Genomic DNA, 14,123 nt, shown 5'->3' with positions numbered 1-14,123 from the left:
AGCTTCCCGCGGCCAGATGCCAAGTAAGCTACGTACACGAATGTGGCGCACTCCAGAGGGCCAGTGCGGCAGCGAGTACGGCCGCTGGAGTCTCGTCTCCACACAATGCCACAGCGGCCCGCGTATCTCTTCAAGAGCGGCCGCGGAGGCAGCGGCAGGGGTGAAGAAAGGCCAAGTGCTCTTCACGTGCGCGCACTAGAAACGCATAAAAGAAAAGAAAAAAAGAACGTAAGAACAGTGGGAGGGGAGGGTCGGCACGCATTCGCGTACGCAGGCAGGCACGCACAAAAGGAGGCGCCGCGGCGCCCCGCTGGAGCCGGCGAGTAATTGCGTGGCTGGAGCCGCGCGCCGCGCACCGCGCACCCTCCGCCACACACCGCGGCCGCATCGATCAGCCGCGGCAGACGGCGGGCGCCGTCCGCTTCCGACGGGCAGGCGGCGCGGGACCGGACGAGAAACTGCCGCTCCCCTCGGCTCCGGGCGGAAGTTGCTCTGGAGCCCGTGCGCGCAGTTCAGGCTGCAACCATTCTGGGGTGCAGCTGCGCATCTACACTGCCACACGTGTGGGACATTTTCGGGTCCGTGATTCGATCAAAAATCAGCTTTAGCCGACATCACAAGTGGTGTTCAACAATTAATGGAACATGTTATTCTGAAAGCACGTTCGACTTATTCAGTATTCCAATTCACCGTACTACTACCCACTATTTTGGCTATGTGGCCCTATTTTTGAACGTAGTGGGAGGGCCTGTGTGCTGGTGTGATACCAATCCACTACTACATCCATCACCTCCGAGCGATGCAGGCACTGCTTCCCGCGGAGTGCATCCCTCAACGGGCCAAACAGGTGCAAGTCGAAAGATGCGCGATCCGGACTGTAGGTCGGAAGAGGAAGTTTTGGGAGCTCCCTTCGGGTGCGCAGGCCTTCTTTGTCATCGAGAAGTACAAGTTCGTTTGTATTTCCGTGGCGACTACCGCGCTCAAGTCGTTTCTTTAATTTCCTGAGGGAATGTGCGGCCGGCAGGCTCGCGGGAGAATGGCCACATTTGCTCCACCTCGTTTTGATGATGACAGATGCCTCGACCAACGACTCGCCGTGCTTTTGTTCACTGCCAGGTCTCCCCGTAAAGATTCCGCAAACGATTACGAGTATTGTCCGCAGCTCGTGGTCTTGCGGTAGCGTTCTCGCTTCCCGCGCACGGGGTCCCGGGTTCGATTCCCGGCGGGGCCAGGGATTTTCTCTGCCTCGTGATGACTGGGTGTTGAGTTTCTTTCATCATCATTTCATCCCCATCGACACGCAAGTCGCCGAAGTGGCGTCAACTGGAAAGACTTGCACCAGGCGAACGGTCTACCCGACGGGAGGCCCTAGCCACACGGCATTTCCATTTCCATGTTCGAAGCCCTGGTTTTCCTCCAAAAGAAATTCGGTGAAAACTCTCCTCTTGGAACGCACCCGTGCTACAGACGTCATTCTGAAGGCTACGTATAGGGCCGCCTCGTATGAAACCGTAGGGACTGAAGCAGGAATATTCCACTATGTCCTACAACAAATTCCGCATTTTTTTCAACCGAAATTGGCCGAGGAAAATAATGCGTTGCATTACTTACTGTACGCCCCTAATATATGCGGGGTGATTTTGCTAAATGGTGACTGACTACAGGAAACAATCCCTGAGAGGATTCTCTGAGTGGTCAGGCTCCCGCGTGGTTCGATGCCGCCCGCCACGAGTTCCTCTCCTGCACCGACGTTCCCACCTCAATCGTTTGCTGGATCTATCCCAACCTCTGTCTTCCTCTGTAGCTTTCACCCTCTACAGGTCCCTCTAGTACCACGGGGACTATCCCGTAATATCTTAACGCATGTCATGCCATCCAGTCTCTTTTTCTCCCCCGTGTCTTTCGTATGTTCCTTGCTTCGCCGATTACTTACTGGCACCGGAATGGAAGATGACAGAAAGAGGCCGAAATACTGAATGCGGTCTTCCTAAATTGTTTCACCTCCGAATATCGTAACACATTCCCTCCTTTCAGTCATCTTACGAACGTTGAAATGGCGGATATTGAGATAACCGATCGCGGAACAGAGAAGAAACTACACTCCCGTAGTACTGGAAAAGGTTCAGGACCAGGCGATACATTTGTAAGATTCCACAAAGATTATGGGAAGGAACTTGATCCCATTCTAGCAGCAATTTATCGTAGATCGCTGGAGAAATGAAGGGCACCTAGGGACTCGAAAAAAAGCTCACGTCATTCTCGTTTTCAAGAAGGGCAGCATCACAGATGCACACAATTACAGACATATCTAGCTGACTTCAGTCTACTGTAGAATCATGGAACACGTTCATTTTTTTCAAAAATTATGACACTTCTGGAGAAAGAAACCACCTCTATAGAAATCAATATGGATTTCGCAAACGGAGATCCTGCGAAACTCTGCTCGCTCTGTTCCTCCGTGAGATCCACAGCGCTGTGGACAACGGAGCCCTGTTCGTTAACTTCAAACAGCCATCCGACACCGTCCTGCACTGCCGATAGTACGAGCTTAACGAATATCGGCCCAGATTTGCGGCTGGATTCACGACTTCCTCGCAGGCGGAACTCAGCACGACGCTGTTAACGGAACAAAATCGACAGATGTAAAGCTAATTTCCCGAGCAACCCAAGGAAGTACGATACTACCGTTACTGTTTACAATGTATATCAAATGATGTAGTACAGGGTGTCGGATGCGCTTTAACGCGGTTCGCAGGTGATGCGCTTGTCTGTAACTAACGAGGGAACCTCCCCATCGCACCCCCCTCAGATTTAGTTATAAGTTGGCACAGTGGATAGGCCTTGAAAAACTGAACACAGATCAATCGAGAAAATAGGAAGAAGTTGTGTGGAACTATGAAAAAAATAAGCAAACTATACAAACTGAGTAGTCCATGCGCAAGATAGACAACATCAAGGACAGCGTAAGCTAAGGAGCACCGTGGTCCCGTGGTTAGGGTGAGCAGCTGCGAAACGAGAGGTCCTTGGTTCAAGTCTTCCCTCGGGTGAAAAGTTTAATTTTTTATTTTCAGACAATTGTTATCTGACAAACTCTTATGTTTTCATCGCTTTTTTGGGAGTGATTATCACATCCACAACAAAAGCTAAATCGGGCAAAGTAGAAGAATCTTTTTACCCATTCGCCAAGTGTACAAGTTAGGTGGGTCGACAACATATACCTGTCATGTGACGCACATGCCGTCACCAGTGTCGTATAGAATATATCAGAGGTGTTTACCTGTGTAGGAATCGGTTGACCTATGACCTTGCGATCAAATGTTTTCGGTTCCCATAGCAGAGGCACGTCCTTTCGTCTACTACAGGGCTTAACAACTGGCCGGTTTTGAGCGCGAGTACTCGCGTCTGCTCGGGCACGTGCTCGCGAGCAGGTGCAAGGTCGCCGAGTAGGGCGGGAGGGGAGGGAGGGGAAATGCGCGCGCACGTTTGAACAGGGCCGCAACGTGCCTATTGAATTCCCGCCGACTGTGTAACGTTTAAAGTACTACGATCAGCTATAACAGTCACTTCGCAGGTTACGAATCACGTCAAGTCGCCGTTGTGTAACCCCAACCATGCTTTCGCAGTTCAACCCCCATTGGGAGGAATTGTATCTCTTTACAGTAAAAGATGGTGTTGCAAAATGTTTAGTACGTCACAAAACGCTGAATTCTTTTAGGAAATTTAATTATCAGCGATATTATATGTCGTACCACGCGAAAGACTACGGAAGTGGAAAATGTGATGGACCAGATCGTGCACAAGAAGTTATTAAACTTAAAAGGAAGCTATCCGAAGAAGATCTGGACGACGAAGAAAAATCAACTGAGGCAGCTCTCAGAGTGAGTTACAAAATTGCTTTGCTTTTAGCAAAATCCCTGCGCCCCTTCACTGATGGCGATTTAATAAAAGAATGTTTGGTAGTTGCAGCGGAACATTTGCGTCCATCTCAAGTTGAACAGTTTCGGATTGTGCCATTATCTAACATGACAATTATGCGTCGCATACAGGACATGGCAGACGACGTCCAGAGCCAGCTTGCAAATATCTGTAAAGATTTTATGGCGTATTCTCTAGCTCTGGACGAAAGTGTTGATATCACTGGAACAGCGCAGCTTGCCATTTTATTAGAGGTGTTAATAGAGATCTTCAGGTGAGGGAGGAGCTCCTCGATGTAGTAGCCATGAAGAACACTACAACCGGAGGTGATAAGTAGTGTTGAAGAAAGTGTTGAAAATATAGGATTGTCGTGGAATTCTTTAGTTTCAGTGTCTACAAACGGTGCACCAGCGATGACAGGGAACAAATCAGGTTTCATTACGCTGTTGAAGGAGAAAATGAAAAAAACTGACCGTGCCGAATGAAATAAGGGGCGTTCACTGTGTGATCCACCAGGAAAATTTATGTGCAAAGAGTTTCACTCTAAAAAATGTGATGAGTGTTGTTGTTCGTACAACCAATTATATAAGGAAGCATGGGCTACAACACAGGCAATTTAAAAGCTTTCTTGAGGATGTAGAAAGCCAGTATGGTAGCCTGCCTTATTACAGCGAGGTCCGCTGGCTTAGTCATGGCGAATTATTAAATCGATTTTTTCCCTATTACATGAGATAAATATGTTCATGGGAATAAATAACGTGTGTGTTCCTGAATTGAAATAGCCTTCATGGAAATGTGATCTCGCGTTCTTAGCAGATTTAACTAGCCATCTGAATGCTTTGAACATTTCATTGCAAGGTAAAGATCTGCTAATTACTCATTTCATAGATCCAATACGAGCTTTTAAAATGAAATTGACACTTTGGGTGGGTCAGCTGGAAACAGGAAATCTAGCTCATTTTCCTAAATTATCATCCATGCAAGATGTTCACAAAGACTGTGAACGTTATTCACACAGTTTAGTTGCCCTTAAGGAAGAATTTGATCAACGCTTTCAAGATCTGACAGCACTAGACAGTGATTTTGATCTGTTCTCCTCTCCATATTCAGCGAATATTGAAGAGACTCGTCCTGAGCTCCAACTAGAACTTATTGACCTGCAGTGTGACAGAGAATACAAAGACAAATTTCAGAACAAGAAAAACATTTTGGAATTCTGCAGACACTACCCTCAGGATAGATTTCCTCGTTTGCACAAACTGGCGGCTACAATAATATCAATGTTCGGTTCCACGTATGTTTGTGAACAACTGTTCTCTGGAATGAAATGTAACAGGACGCGACTGAGAAACGCATTGTCTGATCGAAATTTAAACTGCACGCAGCGCCTACAATGCGCAAGAACAATTACTCCGAACATAGACGCAATTGTAAAGGGCAGAAAGTACAAGATAACCGAGAACCCCACACTTCAGTGACACCTTTTATTGTGTAACAGTTCACAAATTAATACGAATGTAGAGGCATACACTAAGCTAATAAAATTATGTGGCACGTGTACATTCTCCGTTATTTGTTTCATTTGTCGCAGTAATAATTGGTGAGTGATATCCCTGTAGGTGGCCGCGGATTTACATTGCCTGGCGCCAGCTGTTGTGTGCCCCACGTGACTCTCCCCACTCTCCGCTCTGGTCCGGTAGTGGGGGTAGCGTGCTCGCGCCTGGCTGCTCGCAGCTTGCTCCGCGAGCACGTATGTTGTGGCTCAAAATGGCTCTGAGCACTATGCGACTTAACTTCTGAGGTCATCAGTCGCCTAGAACTTAGAACTAATTAAACCTAACTAACCTAAGAACATCACACACATCCATGCCCGAGGCAGGATTCGAACCTGCGACCGTAGCGGTCACGCGGTTCCAGACTGAAGCGCCTTTAACCGCACGGCCACACCGGCCGGCAAGTATGTTGTGAAGCCCTGGTCTACTAATAGCACGGTTTTGCGGTGCGGTCGCAAAACACAGACACTAAACTTATTACAGTGAACAGAGACGTCAATGAACGAACGGACAGATCATAACTTTGCGAAAATAAAAAAAATAAAGTTTTCACTCGAGGGAAGACGTGAACCAAGGACCTCTCATTCCGCAGGTGCTCACGCTAACCACGGGACCACGGCGCTTCTGATTTCACATTTTTCATGATGTTGCCTATCTTGCGCATGGACTACTCAGTTTGTATATTTTACTCATTTTTTTCATAGTTCCACACAACTTCTTCCTGTTTTCTCGATTGATCTGTGTTCAGTTTTTCATGGCCTATCCACTGTGCCAACTTATAACTAAATCTGAGGGGGGTGCGGTGGGGAGGTTCCCTTGTAAGTGCCAATGCCAGAAGACAGCATCGATTTGCAGAATGATCAGCAGAGGACTGACGAATGGTGCAGGGTCTGGCAGTTGACCCTGAACGTAAATAAATGTAACATATTGCGCGTACGTAGGAAAAGAAAGCCATTACTCTGAAACTGCACTATCGACGAGAAACTGCTGGAAACACAGTCTACGGTAAAGTCTAGGAGTAGCTGTCCACAGCGACCGTGAGTGGAATGACCGTGTAAAACAAGCAGTAGGAAAAGCAGACGCCAGACTGAGTTTCGTACGAAGAATCTTAAGGAAACGTAACCCATCGACATAGGAAGTGGCTTATAAGCCGTTTGTTCGATCGATTCTTGAGTACTGTTCATCGAAATGGGATCCCCGTCAAATAGGACTGATAGAACAGAGAGAGAAGATCCAACGAAGAGCGGCGCGATTCGTCTCGAGATCGTTTGGCCGGCGCGAGATCGTTACAGAGATTCTCCACAAATTCTATCGGCAGTCGTTACAAGAGAGTCGTTGTACATCGAGGAGAGGTTTACTACTGAAATTTCGAGCAAGCACTTTAACGGTCGGACAACATATTGCTTCTTCCTACATACACCTCAGTAACGACCACGACGATGGGGAGGATCATTTAGTGGTGCCAGAAGCATCCTCCGCCATACACCGCTAGGTGGGCTGCGGAGTATGGCGTAGATGTAGATTCCTTTCAAATCAGAGTAGTTCGTTCTTAGTTTTCCGTTCTCTCGATTGTTGTATTGAATGTATATTTGTCTCGCTTTCCCAGTAGCTTACACCCATTTTTCTCGTAATTTCGATCGTGTTGCGCAAGTTTACATTGTCGAACGCTATTTTCCAAGCCGACAAATCCTATGAACGCCATACTTCCACCGTCAAGCGTAGCGACAGAACTGCTCCTGTGGTGACCTCAGCTCTCCGAAAGGCAGAGCAATCGCCGTTTCAACTGGCACAAAACATGCAAGAATATACACGACCCGCTTGTTACCCAGTAACGTAAGGGCAATGTGGTATTACCGTTGTCAACAGAAAATTTCCAATAAACTCGAGACTGCACTCCATTCATCTGCCAGGTTCTCCACCGCGCGACACCTTCAATCCAAACACCAGTTTGTTTGTGGCAATGCAAACAGCGTATAGCTGTCCATAATAAAAAAGAATTAGGCAGTAACAAAGGAGACCCACAGAACATAACACCACCAACGAGCGGTACACATCAAGATGTAGAAACTTACCCGTAAATGAAGAAAAATGGCATCAATTCGTTAAACGAACATACGATATTTTACATATTCTCAAAATGGGACAGTTGTCAAGAGTGTAGTGTCGGCAGAAGAGCCAACACCGTGTTGCTAGAGGAGGCCGAAATGCATGCGTTGAATTACACGCAGACTGGCGTGAGGTCTGGAACAGGACGATGTCTTGAGAATTGCAAATGAAGTACGTAGATGATGTAATACTTAACTTTAATCCGTAATTGGTGTACATCTCTCGTTACTGTACATGCTTCACAATATTAATTATCAAATGCTATGGCGCCTTGCTAGGTCGTAGCAAATGACGTAGCTGAAGGCTATGCTAACTATCGTCTCGGCAAATGAGAGCGTATTTGTCAGTGAACCTTTCCTAGCAAAGTCGGCTGTACAACTGGGGCGAGTGCTAGTAAGTCTCTCTAGACCTGCCGTGTGGTGGCGCTCGGTCTGCAATCACTGACAGTGGCGACACGCGGGTCCGACGTATACTAATGGACCGCGGCCGATTTAAAGGCTACCACCTAGCAAGTGTGGTGACTGGCGGTGACACCACAAAGAGGGTGTGTGGTTGTACATTACTACACAACCCACGGACTACAACAAATTAAGAATTATTGTGAGAAATGTGTAGTCTTCCGCAAAAGAACTATATGTGAATGCTACGCAAGTACCGCGTAAGAATGTACTCAAATGACAGTTTCTTGAAGATCTCGGTATTGGAAACTTATAGGAGAACGTGATGTAGAGTATACATGGTGTTCGAGGTCTAAGAAGTCTGTAACTGGAACTTCCGAACACCCTGTATAGCCATTTATTAAATGAGCTTTATTTTCTAATCGTTCTGGTAGCTGATGTGATTATGTGAAAGCGTTAAATAAAGTATACGGGAAGAAAAAATAAACCAGACGCTCAATTTCCTTTTTCGTCGCAACAATAGAAAGTAGTTCGAAACACCGTTGTAGGCAGCTGAAAACGGCAGCGTGCCAACCTCAGTGCGTAACGTACGGTAGAGAGGTGTGCGATTTGAGCCCGGCTGGAGACGGCCTCGCGGCAGGCAGCACAACTGTCCGCGTGACCGTCGCCGACTGCACGCGCGAGCCCACGTGCCGTGCTCGTGTCCTGCCACACGTCCAGGCCTGGACGCCTCGAGTATTACGGGGAGATGGAGTCGCGAGTAGAGGTGTACAAATTCCCCTTGCAGCGTGCTTGCCCCTAGCTCCTCTGCAACCATTCATGCAGGTCAGCCTGCCGCGACGTAAACACAAGAGTGCGCGTGTACTGAGGCATAGTGGGCAGTGCGGGCGATACGGGCTCCCGCAAGCCCGGGCTACCTGGGTTCCCGCAGGCCTGCCAAGCTTCACAGGACCCGCTCAGCTTGCTGCGCCTGACAACTAGAGATGGGGGATCCGCTCTTGAACTAATTCACAGAGTTGAATCTTTCAAAGGAGTGAACAATCAGTGATTCTGAAAAAAAGAACGGTAGCTCCAAACGTTTCCCACAGCAGAGAGAGAGAGAGAGAGAGAGAGAGAGAGAGAGACGGAGCATATCAGCAGCGCCTCTGCTGGTCAGAGCACGCTGCACGCCACACAACACAGCCAGCGCCGGCCTCTGCCCTGCTTCTACCTTGGCTGCCTGCATTGTGCAGTGCCCCATTGGATTTTGTGTTTCACATATGCCGTGCCGTCTCTGTGCGTCCTCTGCCGCGCGCAGTGTCTGGCGCAGCTTAACTTCGCATCGCACTCTGTCGGCGATCGTTTCAGTCGCACGTCCTGCCCTCTGGGCAGTTGATGCGAGCAACAGGACAGAGAGCCACCTAGCGGATAACATAGGAACTACTTGCAAAAACCTGCTCGCAAGGGAGTGGACGATTTGTCTCGGAGCGGGTGAGTTCACCGCTTCCCCCACCCTCGGAACTCGCCCGCTCAACGCTCACCCCACCGTCTCGACTCTAGCCAGAGCGTAGAGCAAAGCGACTCACGTGTCACTCTGGTCTCTGCGGCCTCAGCTCACGCAGCAATACAGCTCGCAGCTCGACCTGCTCGACTCTGCGCCTCTGCCTCGGAGTTCGTCCCTACTGGATATTGTTCTTCGTAGTAATACCGCTATGTATATTACATTATTATGTTATGTATACATCAATCGTTTTTATTTTATTTTTATTTGGTTAAACTGATTAGATTAGGTTCCTGATGACTCCTCTTACTATAGGATTTTTATTATGGACACTCGAATTTACGCTTTAATTACGAGCGAACCGATAAACGTATCGCAAAATGTGATACACCAATATTTTCCTTGTTTTATTCTGCGTAAGGCTATATGCAGCACTTTCGTTTTACAGTCAAATTTATATTTTTTTTCTTATTCTGGTACGGATTTTGCGATTTTAGGCGTCTTCGGAAGGAAACGTTCACTTTAAAAATATATGGCTTGCAATGTATTTGTATGAGGTTAATGAAATTTTAATACACTATAGCCAAATATATTGTTAATGTAAATCTCAAGTTACAACATTTTCCGATCACCCAAAAAACCACGATAGTGCAAAATAAATCAATAATCAAAAACTTTGTCATATCGTGGAAATTTCAATAAACAATACAAAATTCTTACTCATTATCTGTGTTACTTCAAAATAGGATCAAATAAGATCAAAATACAGGTATAGTACTGGAATAAACCAAGTTTAAAGGGCAATGTGCCTTCCATTTATTTTCTATTGTAAATGAGTGGTGAGTCATGAAAAAGAGCTAATTCATTTCACAGAGTGAACAGTTCTGATCCAATCTCTGAAAAGAACAGTTTTGCCCATCTCTACTGACAACAGGTTGCGCTGTGGAGCTACTGTGACTAGAGTGGACAGGTACTTAGCCCGCAGTTCATTTATCGCAACGGTGGGGGCAGCACGATGAATAGGTCGAATTTTAGTGAGATTGAAAAAAAAAATGACAACTGGCGAATACATGCTGGTAACGAAACAGAGTACAAGTGCCGCATGGGAAACGTTTTTGTGTGTTTATAAGGCCGCTTCAAATAAATCGGTAGTTGTGTCTCAATGCAAACTATGTAAAAAGCTCTTAAGTACTTATTCGGGAACCTCAAATATGTTACGACATGTGTACAAATTTGACAAGCAGTTCCCTCACTCCGTAAATATCTTGAAAGAGGACAAAGATTTAGTGACCGAAAAGTGAGTCGAAATGTGTGATAAGGACCTGAGACCATTTAGCAGTATAGAGGCAGAAGGATTTCTTAATTTGGGGTGGACATTGATCGACATAGGTAAAAAATATGGCTCAGTTGATATTAGAAATATTATGCCTTCCCGAGTGACAGTAGCTAGGAAAGTTCAAACCTTAGCTGATACAGCGCGCAGCATAGCAGTAACGGAATAAACCGACTTGTATGTCATCAATTCGCCAGGTATCATATTTTGAATCTGAAAATTCATTTCGTTAACATCAAGGTTTTTTGCAGCCAATATAACACCTTCGCTCAACCAAAAATGGTTTGCAACTGTTAAACGACATTTGCTGTGCGCGAATTGTCAAACACGATGACGGTGAATGTGTCAGACATCTCTCAAATTTCAAAAAGATCATAGACATTTCGTTTATATATACAAAGATGCGCATGGAAATATTCAAAAACCTTCTCCATGGAAACATGCGTACATGAGCCAACTTTCATGGTAACCCGCAAAACGATGTCAAAATCTTTTGTAAGGTGCTCTGTTCCATGCACTGTCCGAAATATTATGTAGACAGTGATGTTCCTCTTGATGGTCAAGTGTGCAAAACTTCTTCAAGATCGGAATAAAACTGTAGGGTGGTGTAGAAGTGTGTAAGTAAAGTACACTCCGCCATGAACCATTCAGAATGTTAAGCAGACAGCGCCCTTCATCCTGCTTTGAATATCAAGTGTGCCAAATTTCATTAAGATAGGAATAAAAACGTACAATTTGTCGAATCCCGTTAGGTAAAGTAACCTCTGCCATGCAACCTACGAAATTTTATGTAGGCTGTGACCTTCCTTTTGGTTTCAAGGTATAGTGTGCAAAATTTCATCAAGATTGTGTGCAATACAAACACACGGACACAATGAAAACGCACTTTCAGTTTTTCTCAAATTTTCCAATTTTTCGGTCGATTTTCCAAAAATTTTATTTCATAAAAACCTTGTTCGGAGAATTACGAACACAGCAAAAAAAAATTTGCCGAATTGGTCCAGCCGTTCTCGAGTTTTACGCTTATCAACATATTTGGCAATTCATTTTTATTTATATAGATAATAAGCCCGAAATATACGCGTAAAGGAAGAATGTACAAATAAAACCCTATATATATATATATATATATATATATATATATATATATATATATATATATATATATATATATATATATATATAATGCTGGGGTTTGTCTTTTGGTGCTCAGGTAAAATAAAAACTTTTGATTAACGTTCACAATACGACAATGACGCGCGCAGACTAAACGGCTGCGTAGCGCAGCTCAGCAGTAATATGGGCAGGCAAGCAAGTTTCCCGCAGCCTGCCCGGGTTGGGTTCTGCTTGGCTTGGCAGGGAGTGAAGCAGCCTGCCCGTTCTGTTGACAACGCGCGGCGGCCTGCCCGCCTGGCCAACGGGCAAGCATGGGCGGGTTAAAAGCGGAACATGTACACCTCTGGTCGCGAGGCCCTTCCACAGCGCCCACGCGTTCTGTAAACCGAATACCAGCTACAGCCTAGGTCGGCGGCCAGCGTCAGTGACACAGCTGCACGAAATCCGTGAGCGAGGCGCTGGACCGGTGTGCGCCGGTCTGCAAAGCTCCAGCGCGGACGTTGCTCTCGCACGACGTGTCTCTGACAAGTAGGGCAGCTCGATGGCTCTTGCACCACGCACAGGAGGAACTGCTACAGTACAGTACAGCAGAGTACAGAACAGTGCAGAAGGTAACTGAAAGAAACATGCAGTGGTGACGCTTACACTGAAGTCTTCCGTGGACACTGCAGGAGGCAGGACACGGCTGTGGATGGGCTGAGCGAGGAGCGCGGACAGCGGCGTCCTCGCGGTCGGTCGGCAGCTGCTGTCGCAGGCCGCCCCAGCGCTCCAGTAGGGCGGCTGTCCAGTGCTGGACGGTCGTCGGCGCACGTGGACGCGAGGCAGTACGACTCGCCAAAGCATCCCACACTTGCTCTTAGGGACTGGAATCGGAGGAACGAGCAGAGAATATCCTCTCCTTCCAAAAGCTGCTCCACCTGCGCTGCTCGATGTGCTGACGGATTGTCATCCATAAAAATGAAGTCACGGCCGCATGTACGACTGAGAAGGCGCAATGGAGAAGTACGTTGCACGAGGGCGTGATGAAAACTAATGCCTCCGAATTTTTTATGTGAAAACTCTCAAAGCATTTTAAATAACTTTGGTAACATTCTACATCTTTATTCTTCATCCAGAATGAGATTTTCACTCTGCAGCGGAGTGTGCGCTGATATGAAACTTCCTGGCAGATTAAAACTGTGTGCCCGACCGAGACTCGAACTCGGGACCTTTGCCTTTCGCGGGCAAGTGCTCTACCAACTGAGCTCGCCCGCGAAAGGCAAAGGTCCCGAGTTCGAGTCTCGGTCGGGCACACAGTTTTAATCTGCCAGGAAGTTTCATATCAGCGCACACTCCGCTGCAGAGTGAAAATCTCATTCTGGAAACATCCCCCAGGCTGTGGCTAAGCCATGTCTCCGCAATATCCTTTCTTTCAGGAGTGCTAGTTCTGCAAGGTTCGCAGGAGAGCTTCTGTAAAGTTTGGAAGGTAGGAGACGAGATACTGGCAGAAGTGGAGCTGTGAGACCGGGCGTGAGTCGTGCTTCGGTAGCTCAGTTGGTAGAGCACTTGCCCGCGTAAGGCAAAGGTCCCGAGTTCGAGTCTCGGTCGGGCACACAGTTTTAATCTGCCAGGAAGTTTTATTCTTCATGTCTACACATTTCTCTTGACGAGACACCCACCAGTTTGCTGACACAGTTACTGTAGACTGTGTCACGTCGTTGACGGAGCCACACCATCACCAGCTCTGCTCGCACCGCTTGACACTATCACAACCAAGTCGTCCAACAAGTTCTCTAAATTCTGAAAACAGATGAAAATCGTATGGGGCCAATTCGGAACTGCAAGGAGCGTGGCGGGTGGCGGAAAACCCGAAGCGTGGGCCGGCCGCAGCCCTCGTCTGCGGTCTGGCGTTGTCAGGGAGAGGGAGCTCCGCGGCTGGACGAACTCTTCCAACTCAGAACTCGACTGCAGAATGCTGTTTCTCACGCACCGACATAGTTGCGTTACACACCGATACGTTACGCGCTACAATTCAGATGTCTGCAAATGTATAGACACGAAGAGTAAAGATGTAAAATGTTAAGATCGTTTCTTTTATTTGAGGAGCCTGTAGAGTTTTCACATAAAAAATTCGGGGACATCACTTTTCAGCAGGCCTTCGTGCGTAACGTTGACGGCGAGTGTACCGTGTTCCGAGACCTGGAACTTCAACCTCCTCACGCCGCCGATCGTGCTCGGCAGTG

General features: G+C 47.1%; 1 non-coding gene across 1 annotated transcript; it reads left to right on the top strand.

Annotated features, from left to right (window-relative positions):
• The first annotated feature begins 13,418 nt into the window (after nucleotides 1–13,418).
• Nucleotides 13,419–13,493, top strand: Trnat-cgu (transfer RNA threonine (anticodon CGU)). The gene has a single exon. It is a non-coding gene; the product is annotated as a tRNA-Thr (tRNA).
• The last annotated feature ends 630 nt before the right edge of the window (nucleotides 13,494–14,123 follow it).

This window comes from Schistocerca nitens, chromosome 10 (assembly GCF_023898315.1).
Source record: "Schistocerca nitens isolate TAMUIC-IGC-003100 chromosome 10, iqSchNite1.1, whole genome shotgun sequence".
Taxonomy (NCBI): Eukaryota; Metazoa; Arthropoda; class Insecta; order Orthoptera; family Acrididae; genus Schistocerca; species Schistocerca nitens.
The sequence above is the reverse complement of the archived record's forward strand: the minus strand, read 5'-3'. Positions and strand labels throughout refer to the sequence as shown.